Source organism: Podarcis muralis, chromosome 11 (genome assembly GCF_964188315.1).
Source record: "Podarcis muralis chromosome 11, rPodMur119.hap1.1, whole genome shotgun sequence".
NCBI lineage: Eukaryota > Metazoa > Chordata > Lepidosauria > Squamata > Lacertidae > Podarcis > Podarcis muralis.
Window position 1 is genome coordinate 55,791,539 of NC_135665.1, and position 14,623 is coordinate 55,806,161.

Sequence of the window (14,623 nt, forward strand, 5' to 3'; positions counted from 1 at the left end):
TCCTTGCATTCAGAAGATCCCAGGTTCAATTCCTGTCATCTCGAGATGCAGCTTGGAAAGAGCTCCTGCCTAAAATAGTGTAGCTGCCATTCAGTGTAGACAATACTAAGGTAGATGGACCAATGGTCTGACCTGCTACAAGGCAGCTTCTTGTGTCCCTAAGGCTCTTCTTGAAAGGTACAAGACTTAAGGAGCCAGTGTAGTGCAGTGGTTTGAGTGCCAGACTAGGACCTGGGAGACCAGGGTTTGAATCCTCACTCAGCAATGAAGCTCACTGGGTGACGTGTGGCCAGTCACTGCCTCTCAGGGTGACCTACTTCACAGGGTTGTTGTGGGTATTCCATGAGGCAGGGGAGAACCATGGACACCCCCTTGAGCTCCGTGGATAATGTTGTTGTTTAGTCGTTTAGTCGTGTCCGACTCTTGGTGACCCCATGGACCAGAGCACGCCAGGCACTCCTGTCTTCCACTGCCTCCCACAGTTTGGTCAAACTCATGTCCGTAGCTTCGAGAACACTGTCCAACCATCTCGTCCTCTGTCGTCCCCTTCTCCTTGTGCCTTTCATCTTTTGCTCTTCCCTCCATGTGATAGTTAGATATTTGAAGATGGCTATCATGTCTCCTCTCAGTCTCCTCTTTAACAGGCTGTTGTTGTTGTTTAGTCGTTTAGTCATGTCCGACTCTTCGTGACCCCATGGACCAGAGCACGCCAGGCACTCCTGTCTTCCACTGCCTCCCGCAGTTTGGTCAAGCTCATGCTGGTAGCTTCAAGAACACTATCCAGCCATCTTGTCCTCTGTCGTCCCCTCCTCCTTGTGTCCTCCATCTTTCCCAGCATCAGGGTCTTTTCCAGGGAATCTTCTCTTCTCATGAGGTGGCCAAAGTATTGGAGCCTCAGCTTCAGGATCTGTCCTTCCAGTGAGCACTCAGGGCTGATTTCCTTAAGAATGGATAGGTTTGATCTTCTTGCAGTCCATGGGACTCTCAAGAGTCTCCCTCCAGCACCATAATTCACCTTCGGATAATAGGGTGGGATATAAATACAGTAAAGAAATATAAACAAACAAACAAACAAACAAACAAGGCATAGTGTTTGGCTCTTCCTTTGCAGCCCGACACTCATTTTAAAATATATGTCACCAACTGGCACAGCTTTCCATATGCTAAAAGCCTGTTTTAATTTATCTCTATCCAAAATAGGCAAGTAATTGAGTTTGGGTATGGCCCATAACACGCTTAGTAGTCCTGTTATCAGGATACCTTTCTTTCCCCTTTTTTTTCTCTTTTGCGTTCTGCGGTATTTTTGATCCTCACCTTCATTCACTCATTTTGCCCTCATTAATTCATTCTCTTTTTTGATGACACGAATTAACACTTGCTTTTTGGGGGGCATAGGGAGAAAGGAATCTTCAGAAATGCCAGTTAGCGTTCCGGCTGCCTGAGAAATTCGCTTAATGAGTAGTGAAAACCACAGTGGGTGGCATGCAAAAGGAGATGAAACAAAACCAAGAGTACAAGAATCCTGAACTTAGCAGAGCAAAAAAGACAGCGGGGTGGCGGGGCGAGAAAGGTTTCCAATAATAATTAACTCAAATGTACTAAAAATTACTTTCCCTACTAGAGCAGTATCCAGAACTATCTACCATTTTTTTCCTTCCTCATTTTCAATCTGCGTTGCATACTTGGTTTTGCAAAAGAATGCTCGCCATGGGTTCATCAGGCATGCAGACAAAGGGGAATTATTTTTTAAAATGACATTTATAATTGCAATTACATTTCTTAAGATCTTCCACAGAAACCCCTGCTCCAAATGCCCTCTTTTGTAGAGTGGCATGAGAAGTGTTATTTTTCCTGCCAAGATGCCCCAGGGGTTTATAGGGTGTTAGGGGAAGGGTAGTACCTCTGATAAGGGACGCGGGTGGCGCTGTGGGTAAAAGCCTCAGCGCCTAGGGCTTGCCGATCGCATGGTCGGCGGTTCGAATCCCCGCGGCGGGGTGCGCTCCCGTTGCTCGGTCCCAGCACCTGCCAACCTAGCAGTTCGAAAGCACCCCCGGGTGCAAGTAGATAAATAGGGACCGCTTACTGGCGGGAAGGTAAACGGCGTTTCCGTGTGCTGTGCTGGCTCGCCAGAGCAGCTTCGTCATGCTGGCCACGTGACCCGGAAGTGTCTGCGGACAGCGCTGGCCCCCGGCCTCTTGAGTGAGATGGGCGCACAACCCCAGAGTCTGTCAAGACTGGCCCGTACGGGCAGGGGTACCTTTACCTTTACCTATTTACAGGAACAGAACATGGATCTTTTGCTAGCTCTCTCTGACACGACTCACATCTCCTACACTGACACACTGAACCACTGAACTCTCGAATGAACACATTCCAGTTAGTAGGCCATTAATTATCACTCCCTTGAGAGAGCATGACCAATCAGGGAGCAGTCTCCATGTCTCTGTTATCACCAGGCAGACTTACTCCTTCAGATTGCCTTCTGGCTGTCTGCCAAACCTTAATTGACTCTGTGTGAGTAGCTGTACGTACACAGTTTCCCAACAGGCCACACCTTGAGAATGGCTTCTAATAGCCAGTTAAACCAGGTGAGGGGAGCCGATGGGTCTCAAACCCTCAGTAAGTTAGGGACCTTCCTCTGCACCTAAACACAGGCTCTGGCAGATTGAGTGAACAAGACCAATAGTGGGTCCTTTTAGGAGCTCGGCCTAAACTCGAGTAGGACCCTGGTAGAGACACATGCCTGACTGGCAAGTTCTCTCCCTCCTGGTCAATCGTTCAGGAGCTTCAAAAGCTTTCTTCAGCCCGAACATCACAGCAACTGATGCCAACCAACACCGGCACACTTAGGGATCCGCAGAGTTTGCGCAGTTGCGTAACAGACCTCAGCAACTCAGCATTTTGGCTAATCTACTTTATTTACATATAAACACACACAGAGCACTGCAACATGGCTTCCTCTCTCTCTAGCATCAGACAGCAAAGAGAAAAAGAACAAAGGACAATAGTCCCACTTCACGGAACACAGTAACACAAACATCCTGTCGCCGTCACTTCCCACTCTGTGGAGTCAAAACATACACCGTCAAGTGAAAGACAACAATCCCATGACTGCAATCATGGAGCAGGAATTCTAACAGGTCCAACAGTCAAGAAGGCAGTTTCTGCATGTGCTGTAGAGGGAAGTGAGAGGCAGATGGGGCTCGTCCACCGGGGTCGCCTATCAGTAATAACTGTTGCTTCTTCTGTGTAGTCATTCCATAGCATAAATCTTTGGGTACGTGACGTACAGTATAGTGGGCAGCACAAAGGACCAAGCTGTTTCTATGGTTTCTCACAACTTTTCTCAACAAGGGTGCTGGTGAGGACCTTTGCTGTTTCTCATAGTGTTATGTATTCAGTGTTTGCCTGAGCTTGAGTCTGGACCATGGGTAGGCAACTAAGGCCTGAGGGCTGGATCTGGCCCAATCGCCTTCTCAATCCAGCCCACGGGCGGACCAGGAATCAGCGTGTTTTTACATGAGCAGAATGTGTCCTTTTATTTAAAATGCATCTCTGGGTTATTTGTGGGGCCTGCCTGGTGTTTTTACATGAGTAGAATGTGTGCTTTTATTTTAAATGCATCTATGGGTTATTTGTGGGGTATAGGAATTTGTTTATTTTATTTATTTTTTTCAAAATATAGTCTGGCCCCCCACAAGGTCTGAGGGACAGTGGACTAGCCCCCTGCTGAAAAAGTTTGCTGACCCTTGGTCTGGACTAAGGATTCTGAGCCCCTGTGTTCTGATTTGATACATAATATCCAATCATAGCACATTTCAGGATTTGGCCTCTGCCATTGGCCCTTAAACTCTGAGTCATGATTTGCAGCTTGGAAGTTTAGGCAGCCAATCACGTTGGGAGTGGGAGTGGCCCACACCTTCAAAAATATATATAAGCATTTGCTTTGCCCCTGTTGTCCAGTTCTATTAGTTCCATAAAGCTTCTTGCTGTTATCGCTGTGTCTTGCCTCATGGGAACCCACCTACACTTCACATAGACATAGCTGTCAACTTACAGATTTGAAAATAAGGGACCAGCGGCCTTGAAAATAAGGGACCAGCAGCCAAAATAAGGGACCTGCAGCCTCACCTGTTCCAGGCACTCCAGTCTTCCTGTCCTCCTGCAGTCTGGTCAAACTCATGCTGGTAGCTTCGAGAACACTGTCCAAGCAACTTTGTAACCAGAGGTTCAACTGAATAGAATCTGGATCACATGCACCACAAGGCCTATGCAGACTCAACTTAAGATGGCTCCCCGGCCTGGCTTTGCACTGCAAAGTTTGCAGCAGCACGTGCAACAAAATGGCGTCCAGCATTCAAAACCCCCTCAGCTTGCATTAACTAGCCACACACAAGGCATGCAAGCTCCACCCCCCAGTTGTTCTTAAACTTCTTATTGGGTGAGCAACACAGCCAAGCAACACAGTTGGAGCCTCCCTCCTCCCTGGCCGGCAGGGAGGGAGGGAGGGGAGCTGCTTCCTTTGAAATTTAAGGGACATCATTTAAGGGACATCTAAGGGACATCCATCAATAAGGGACAGCAGCGGGACATGGCACTGGAATAAGGGACTGTCCCTTCAAATAAGGGACACTTGACAGCTATGCATAGAATCATAGATTTGGAAAGTTGGAAGGGACCACAAGGGTCATCGAGTTCAACCCTCTACAATGCAGGAATCTTTTGCCCAGTGTGGGGCTCAAACCCATGACTGTCATTTTCTTATGTTCTTATCCAAAACAGCATTCCACCCTACTCTCTCCCTCTCTCCATGTGCACCCACAGAGACTGAGATTAGATAGATAGGCTTTGTATTTACTGCACTTCACGGTTGGGAAAGAGAAAGAGATAAAATCCACCATGAAAAGCGCTAGAATTGTGGTTTTGGTTTCTGCTACGCATATCAACGTGGAAAATAAATTTGGGGAATGGAATTTATTCTGTCCTCCCAGCGGGCATATGTGACTGATCGAGTTTTGGAAGATAAGGTACTAGCGTGGTGAGAACCGATTCAAGTTGAATATTAGCCGTATTCATTTCATACGTTGACTGTGTCATTCATCTGTATGAAGTGTACTTGGACAGCCACCTATAAGAAGATCCTTGCTACATCAGACCCAAAGGCCCATCTGGTCCAACATCCTGTTCTCGCAAAGCCAGCTCTCTCCCCACTTGTGTTCCCCAGCAGCTGATAGTCAGAGGGGCATGCAGTCCCCGACACCGGAGGTCCTACCCAGCTGTCAAAGCTAGAAATCATCAATAGCCTTATCTTCCGCAGTGTGGTATAGTGTAGCCCTGGCTGACTCACTGGATTCAGTGCAAGCTTTTTATTATTTTTTTATTTTATTTTTGCAAATTTAACAAGGGAAGGGAGGGGAAGAAGAAGATAAAAATAGTGTATGAATAATAATATTATCAGTACATGCATCCTACATATATAGCCAGGGCAGCGAGGTCCTCAGACCATTTCATAACAGATGGTGGACAAAGTCTCTTAGCAACAAGAAAGGCTTGCAAAGTCCACTTCTGGTGTCCTCCCATTAACTCCCCCAGACTACAGGAACATACAGTGGTGCCTCACAAGACGAAATTAATCCGTTCCGTGAGTCTCTTCGTCTTGCGGTTTTTTCGTCTTGCGAAGCACGGCTATTAGCGGCTTAGCGGCTTAGTGGGTATTAGCGTCTTAGCGGCTATTAGCGGCTTAGCGGCTATTAACGGCTTAGCGGCTATTAGCGGCTTAGCGGCTATTAGCGGCTTAGCGGCTTTAAGAAAAAGGAAACAAACTCGCAAGAACTCGCAAGACGTTTCGTCTTGCGAAGCAAGCCCATAGGGAAATTCGTCTTGCGGAACGACTCAAAAAACGGAAAACCCTTTCATCTAGCGAGTTTTTCGTCTTGCGAGGCATTCGTCTTGCGGGGCACCACTGTATAAGCACGGTACATGAACACCTGCAATTATCAAGGATTGTGCCGATACAAAATTGATGTGGATAGCAACTTCAGGCAGTGCAAGGTTAAACTATGGCACTCACTCCCACGAGAAGCAGTGATGGTCACAAACTTGAATGGCTTTTTTTTTTTTTTTTAAGGATTAGACAACTCCATGGGGCATAAGACTATGGATTGCTATTAGCCATGATGGCTATGCTCTTGCCTCCATGGGTAAGTCGGCAAACAAACCCCTGTGTTGCAAAGAGAACGTCAGCAATGTCTAGGCAACACGATGACCATATACATATGTAATAGACAATCTTTATAGAATTCCTTCAAACCATAACAAGTACAAAATGAAATCTTTAGTCTCTGAAAATCTTTAAATGAAGATGGGGTATGTACTCTTTTTCATTACTGTTTGTATTATAGTTTATAATTTTTGTAAAGTAATATGTCATGCAGGTCATCGTCTGTAAAAAAAAATAAAAATCCAGTTTATGAGGCAATTCCACATCCTCCCACCACGCTGATGAAGAATTCTACGAAACAGTAGCCAATATCCAGAATCACTGTTCAGTGTTGGACATCATATTTGCTGAATACACAAAGCTTCACAGCTTGTCTTTCATCGTACAAAGTTTGGTACCTCACTTCATTCATAAATACGTTTCTGTACATTTTAGGTAGTTCTGTCCCTGTAATTTTCTTCTTCTTCCTTCAAGCCTTCTCAACATTTAACACCTATCTGTATTGGGCAGGACTTTCCTACATGAATGTCATGGAGTCCAATATACTCAAAACTAATTCCAGCTTTCTCCCCATTCTCCTCCCCCTTGAGTTCTGCAAGGACAGCACTGACAGAGAGGAGGAGGAAGAGAAAGCTGACATCTATTGCCACCTCCCTCCCAGACTGGCTGGAAGTAAGGAGGTAAGTGGGAGCTAGCTGTGGGCATGCTAAATTTGGCATTGCCGTGCCTCGTCAGATGACCTCTCCCTTCCCTGGGACATCAAAACTACCTCTTCTAAACACCTCATGCCACCATGGCTGCCCTACTGCTTGCGAATCACTGGTGGAGATTAACTTCCATCAATTTTGCTTTCTCTCCCTCCCCCCCACCCCCAATATAGCCTCAGGCAAGACATTTCACCTTCCAAAATGTCTGTAAAACAAGGCTTGCAACACTGACAGCTGTCACAGGAGCCTTGTTGCGATCCATGTTTGTACAGGGCTCTGAACCCATGGCGTGCGGTCGAGCATTGATATGTAGGTGTCCAGGAGGACTCCTTCACAGGAGCGGTGATGTAATCGACTTTCTTGCAAACTGGGCTGCGCTTTCTAAGAGACACTGATGAAGATTTATTTAAGAGGATTTGGTCGCTAGCTTTGCATATCCAGAAAAAGGCCAAACAAGTGAAAGCCGAAGACAGATAACTCAGCTTAATATTAGCACACTTTAAAAAAGCAAAATAAAACAAAACAAGAAAAACCATAGTTAGGCAGCTTAGACTAGAACGCCAGTTAATTTCAATTTCATCTGCTGTTTTGTTTGCTATTCACACACATGGAACAGGGGTCGTTTTAGGCATTTGAAGACTTAGAAAGCTTCCAAACGGCAACACAGGAGAGCAATTTTGTGTGGTGTGGTTGCGGGGACAATAGTACTAAGAGCTATACTAGTGCTAAGCAGTGGCGTAGCGTGGGTTGTCAGCACCCGGGGCAAGGCAAGTAATTTGCGCCCCCTAACCCGTGGATTTGCGCCCCCTAACCTGTGGGTTTGCCCTAACCCCATATGTTGCGCCCGGTGCGGCCGGCCCCCCCTGCACCCCCCACGCTACGCCACTGGTGCTAAGACCTTTTCTGTGAGAATTGGACATAACCTAGTCTCAAATGCTGGCATGTTAACAAAATTAATTGTCCTCTCGTCACCCTTAGAGGGGGTCTTTTCAAAAAGTGGACCTTTTTTTAATTTAAAAAACCTATCCTAAAAGCAATTCTTAAAATATTTTTCAATGCAATGCAAGTAAAACTCCCCTAGGGTAGCAAAGCATGGAAAGAAATATTATTTGCATGTTTCACAAGCAAAGGGTTACGTATGGAGTGGAGAAGAACAGCAGTTCAGTGGCAGAGCCGCTGCTTTGTAAGCAGATGGTCCTGGGTTCAATCTCCCTCATCTCTCCAGATAAGGCTGGGAATGTCCCTGCCTGAAACTCTGGACAGCAGCTGCCAGTCTGTGGAGACAATACCAAGCTAGCCAGACCAGTATTCTGCCAGTTTCCCATGTTTCTTACACCTACCTAAAGGTGACACAATTAAGAGCACGAAGTCCAGGCACAAAACTACCTCCCTGCGCTACTGAAGTCTGACATAACTCCAACACTTAATGTTTTTCGCTGTCACTTCCGCACTGCGATCTGTCAACAAGGACTATGAAGCAGTAAGCAGCAGAAATCTGCACCTGGGCCCAAATTTCAGAGGCTGGTTTGAACTAAGCTTCCCGTTCTCCGGTTACAAGTGCCTAGCAATTATTTATTGCCTTTGCATCTCACGTTTCCCCCGCAAGGAGTTCAAGGTAGCATATATGTTTCTCCTCAACACCCCCAAATTTAAACCTCACAACAACCCTGTGAAGTAGGTCAGGCAGAGACTGGTCCAAGGCTACCCAATAGTCAAGAGGGGATTTGAATTGGTCTTCCCAATTCTGGTGTGACAAGCTATCCACTACTCCACACTAGATCTTATAGTCCGAAATCACAGTCTTTAAGGGGGGGCAATGTCTCAAGTTTCTTCTTTGCTTCTTGCCATGGCAGACTACCACAGTTGCTATTGAGGAATTTATCATAAATTTGTGTGTCACAAATGGGATGCATCTGCTGCAAGTAAACTCCTTTTAAGTCTGGGGTGCATATAAGTACCTTGCTACTTGATCAGTTTAAGTGGTAAATTTGTATGCAGCAGCTTGTCAGTGAGCACCAATATAAATAGAGTTTGTGCATCGAAAGCCATGCAACAGCACCCAAATCCCATGCTCCTGGGTGCATGCAAAGAGTGCTGGTTTGGTGAGTGTGGTATCATGTTCTGAGTCTGCCCATGCAGTTCCGGACTGTCACTATGTTCAGGTGGGATCCAGTCCCCTGGCAGCAAATTCAGGTTTGGGAACTCAAAGATCATTGGGAGGCCTTGCGCGACAACCCCTCTTCCTCAAAAGCTTACAGTAAGGAAAGCCATAGGGAAATGGTTTGAAACCATGTTGACTAACCTCCCCAGAAACAAATCAGAATGAATGCTCCTTAAACAGCCAACATCATCAAATCTCCCCACAAATCAAACAGAACGAATGCTCAATAAACAGGTTGCTCCCTTGGAAACCTGCCGTTTATGAATCTGTTTATTACAAGCGTTTATAATCCACCTTTGGCCCAAAGGTCCTAGGAAGGTAAATGCATAGGTATTGAAAACCAACAACTGACAATAATAATAAGCTAGACTAAACACAACATTCATCAAATTGCAGTGGAAACACACTAAAAAAACATAGGCGGCAGCAGCTAAATGAGGCAGTCTCAGACTCTCCATCTCCTGGTACTCCTCAAAGGCTTGGATAAAGAGTTGCGTCTTTCACCCACTGGTGAAATGAAAGCAGCAATGTTGGAGCATGATATACTTCTGACAAAAGGTCATTCCACAGGTGTGGAGCAACCACAGAGAACACACTCCCACAGCCCCCTCCAGCACAGACCTCACTAGGTGCAGTGACTACCAAAAGGGCTTCTTTTGTAGATCTGAAAGCATGAGCGCAGCAAAGGATGCATTCAGCCAATGGGCGAGCTGCTACGTAGACTTACAGCATAACAGAATTCATTCATACAAATGTAAATCAGTTATTTGCAACAGAAGCATTTGTACGCTGTAGGCATCAGGTCTGGTTTTATAGGAACGCTGGCTTTTAAAGCACAGGAGAGCCAGCAAAGGAAAAGCAATGTGCAAGCAAAGCAGACTTATAGCATAGGGAGGAGAGAGAAAGAGAGAGAGAGGGGGGGAGACTGGATTAGACATCATATATATATAGAGGCAGGGGCGTGAGTGGTCTGGGAGCCGCCAATGCAACATCAATGTTGAAACTAGTTGATGGCTTGTGTTGTCTGCTTTAAAAAATGAAAGAGAATCCCCATGAGGTCTGCTTATATATATATTTCATTTATAAAAGCAAAGGTCCCATACTCAGGAGTCATTGCATTAACAATCTGGCCTCTGAACGTAAGAAGTGCTTGCCAGAGCATAGTGAGGTTAGCCTAGTCCAGTATTCCTTGCAAGCCTGTGGTGCCCATTTGCCTGTTGCAGCAAGAACAACGGAGTCCTTTGTGGCATCTGAAAGATTTGTGGTGGCAGAAGCTTTCATGGATTAGGGCCCACTCTGTCAGGTGCCTACCCTGTCTCTGCTTGCTAAGGCACCCTTGTGGCTCTAGTCCAGGGCAACATGGAGTGACATGGGAGCTGCAGTTCAACAGAGCGCCCATGTTGGCTACCTCTAGCCAAACACAGTGGCAGGTGCTGCAGTTGGGCAATGACACTCACCTGACCTCCAGGCAGGCAGTTTGCTTCTGCTTACCAGGCAGAGAGTGGGACAGGGCTGGTTGGTGCTGTGGAATTGCCAGGGGTTCTGCCAGTGAGTTTGCACAGCGCTGACCTCCTTGCAACCTCGCCTCTTCCACTCTCCCTCCCGGTAAGCAGCAGTGACTCGACTTCTTTAAAACTGCTGCCTGGTGCGTCTGCAGCCAACTTCATAAGCAATTTGATTCCTGTTTAATGTCTGTACAATACCTGCCAGGTCCCACGTGAAATACAGGTGTACATTTATTTAACTTTTTTAATGGGTAACCTCGCTGAACACATTTGCTTAGGCACTGGGCTGTGAGAACTGATCTGCAAGAAGCAAACTGAGATAAGGGCATGGGGGACCGCTCCTGATCTTGTTCCCTAGCAACTTGCTCTCAGAGGTAGACTGCCCCTGAATTTACGGCTCAAGTGGGGGATCTTTTCCACACCGAGGGACCCACTCCCTTCTTGGCAACCTTCTGATGGGGAGTAGGGGCAGAGGCGAAAGTGAGTGCAGCAGCAAATGTAAATGTTATCTTCATACAGTAGGCTGATTCCTAAACAGAACTCTCTATCCTCCATCCAGGCGAACAAAAAGCATTGCCCGAGTTCAAGGGCACATTCCAGCCAGGTAAAACCACTCAAGAAGGACATGAAGAAAGGACTGGGGAATTTTGCAGACTGGGGAGAGTCCCAGATCGGGCAAGACTGCTGTCAAGCAACCTAGAACTGCCTCCATAGTGCAGATGAATTGCTGGGGCAGACAGCTCATTCCCCCAGACCTCTGGAAAAATGCTCAGCGCAGAGCTTAGTGTTGAACCAGCAAAGTCCCAGTTCACCCCTACATTGTTCTAAGGTTGCAGCCCTACACCCACTTCCCCATTGAACTTGATGGGAATTAACTTCTGAATAGGCATGGTTTAGGGTGGCGCTGTGGGTTAAACCACAGAGCCTAGGACTTGCCGATCAGAAGGTTGGCAGTTCAAATCCCCACAATGGGGTGAGCTCCCATTGCTCGGTCCCTGCTCCTGCCGACCTAGCAGTTCAAAAGCATGTCAAAGTGCAAGTGGATAAATAGGTATCTCTCCGGCGGGAAGGTAAACGGCGTTTCCGTGTGCTGCTCTGGTTCGCCAGAAGCGGCTTAGTCATGCTGGCCACATGACCCGGAAGCTGTACACCGGCTCCCTCGGCCAATAAAGCGAGATGAGCGCCGCAACCCCAGAGTCGGCCACGATTGGACCTAATGATCATGGGTCCCTTTACCTTTACCTAGGACTGCACTGTTAACTCCCAAGCCATTAGCAGTCTTTCTTGAATCAGGTTGTTATCGTGTATCCCAGTCCCTGCAATACACTATTGTTGTGTCCAAGAAAACATACAGCTAGTCACCTTCTAGCTGGTGGAGACCCATAGTGGAGACCCAACAGTCAAGAGGAGGGTGGTTTCTGCATGTGCTGTAGAGGGAAGTGAGGGGCAGATGGGGCTCATCCACCTGAGAAGGCAGTCCATTTAGAAGGAAAACTCTGGTCCTAAACCTGTGCTGCCTTGCCAGACATCTTCAGGAGAAGAAATGGCAAAGGAGTAAACCCTACAACAAATCCTAAGTGGAGTCCCTAAAGCAGTTGGATGGTACCTTATACACAACTCCTGCAAGCCAAGCTGGTGCCAAATATATCACTCTGCTTTCCTTTGGACCACATCAGCGAGGCCAGGGGGTGGGGTCTTGTCGTCTGGGCAGCCCAGGACCTCCACACACTCTGCCCAGGCTTGCACCCCAGGGAGGTCACTTTGGTGCTGCTAACATAGCGGTTTGACTTCACCCCTCGAGGCGCACTCCATTGCTCTCGAGACAGACAGGTGCCAACATCCATCACCAGCCTTCATGGCATAGTAAAGGCTAAAGAATTAGGAAAGGAGGATGCAAGACCACGTGAAAAGGATCCTGGTCATATTCCTTAGGGCTCCTAGTATTAAACATTGAAACAGACCATTGATCCATCTCACTCAGTATTGTCTACACTGACTGGCAGCTGTTCTCCAGAGTTCCAGACAGGGGACATTCCCAGCTCTACTTGGAGCTACTGAGCTACAGTCTTTCTCACTTCAGTTGTGAAAGGCACAAATAATATTTTAATCTTATTCAGACTGGACTTTGTGATGTGATTTTTAAAAGCCAATCAATATTTATTGATGGCTGGCAGCGGCTATCCAGGAACTGTGACATGCGTCTATCTGCGTACCTGGAGAAACCAAGGACCCGAACCTGGGACTTTCTGCACGCAAATCAGATGTTTTACCACTGAGCTACAGCCCTTTCGCTTGGATGCACCGCCTCGCCTCTTTCCCCACCTGCTCACCCAGCGCTAAGCGGGCATCAGAATCCGAAGTGGAAAGGTGGCCCCGGGGAAAACCCTCTTCCGGCGCCTACCCACTTGGCGCAAGGAGGACATTAGTGCAAATCTCCTGGTTAAGTGCAATACAAAGCAAGAGGGGAAGGGGCGAAAGAAAGAAAGAAAGAAAGAGAAAGAAAGAAAGAAAGACATTGCCTTTCACAAACGCAACAATACATTCTCTCCCAGGTCCACGGTTAAGCAATCCCCAAAGCTGCAATTCTGCGCGCTTTTGAGTTGGGGAGTGAAGTCCCATTGAATTAGGAGGGGCTTTCCATTAAAATCAAGACCCTCTGAATGAAGAGGGGTTTCCTCCCGACCAAAACGCGCAAAAAGAATCGGGGCTGCCTGGCTCAGATGCTGCCAGTGGAGAGAAAGAGGGAGCGAGAGCGAGGAAAAGATGCCTCCCCAGCCAAACTCGTCTCGTCATTCATTCTTTGCTGCTCGCCTCCCCTCGCTCGCTCCCTCCCATCACCCTGTCCTGAAAGAACCCCTGGCAGCCAAGGCAGCCGCCGATGCCTCCGCCAGCTCCCATCCACCCCCCTGGAACAATCCGGCTAGGACTAAAAGGCGGAGGACCAGCTCCCCACCCCCCTCTCTCTCTAGGACAATGAGAAGGAGAGCGTTATAGGACCGATAAAAAAGAGGCGCAGAGGCGAGCAAAGCCCCTCCGAATCTCTTCCCTTCCTTCGCCCCCTCCTTTTCCTCTATATGCCCCTCCAGGATCTTCTTGGCTATGGATTTCATTTCATTGATTATTATTGTGATCCTTTTCTTCCTGAGAGCAGATCAAGCAGCCGCGCGCGCACAGGCTCCTCGGAACTAATTGAGAACCAGCATCCCTGTGGAAGGAAGAATGGAGCTACTCACCTATGGGGGGGAAAGCCCAGCCAGCTGAATGAGCCCAGGCAGGAAGGATGGTCCTGATCTCTTATCTCCCTTCTCGCAGGGAAGCCTCACCTAAGGTGCATTTCATATTTAAAAGCACCGGCCATAAAGAGACAGAAGCGCGCGCGCGCGCGCACACACACACACACACACACAGAGAGAGAGAGAGAGAGAGATCGGCTTTCTTTTCTGTCTCTCCTTCCCTTCCCTCCCTCCTTCCACTCACTCTCTCTGTGTACTGATAAGCTCCCCTCTGTCACTTACCAGTCACTGCCTCTATAGTCATGCAAAAAGAACGCCTCCCGGCGCCCTGCCCACCTGCAAGACGTCATGGAAGGGCTGTCAGTCACCGGGCAGCCACCTGCTGTTAGCTCAGGCTGGTTGCAACCGCAGCTGCGCCCCCACCCCGTCCCCGGTTGGAGGCAGGGAAGTGGGAGGGGGGAGGGAGGGAAGACAGCAGTTGGTTCAAGGGTGCAAGAACAGTGAGAGGCTCTTATGTGCAAAGGGAGGCGGAAGAAAGGAGAAGTCTGCCAGCTGTGTAGTTCCCTGCTCAGATGGGAATTTGGGCACATCAGCAGGAAAATTTGGAGATGGTATCTACTTCCTTCTCTCTCTCTCTCTCTCTCTCTCTCTCTCTCTCTCTCTCTCTGTGTGTGTGTGTGTGTGTGTGTGTGTGTGTGTGATGGGGGGTGGAGAGAAGAGCAAAGGTAAGAGAAGCTTAAGGCTGAAAGCTGAACAGGTTGGAACAGAAGGAGAACCCTGCTGGACAATGGTCCAAC

The 14,623-nt window shown here is 47.8% G+C and overlaps 1 protein-coding gene across 2 annotated transcripts in view; it reads right to left on the reverse strand.

Moving 5' to 3' along the window:
- Positions 1-14,030, reverse strand: part of MAPK4 (mitogen-activated protein kinase 4) — a 91,785-nt gene extending 77,755 nt beyond the window's left edge. For both annotated transcript variants that reach the window (XM_028748827.2, XM_028748826.2), the window contains exon 1: positions 13,827-14,030. The gene's annotated coding sequence lies outside the window, so the exon portion shown is untranslated. The remainder of the gene's footprint in view (positions 1-13,826) is intronic.
- Positions 14,031-14,623: the final 593 nt, after the last annotated feature.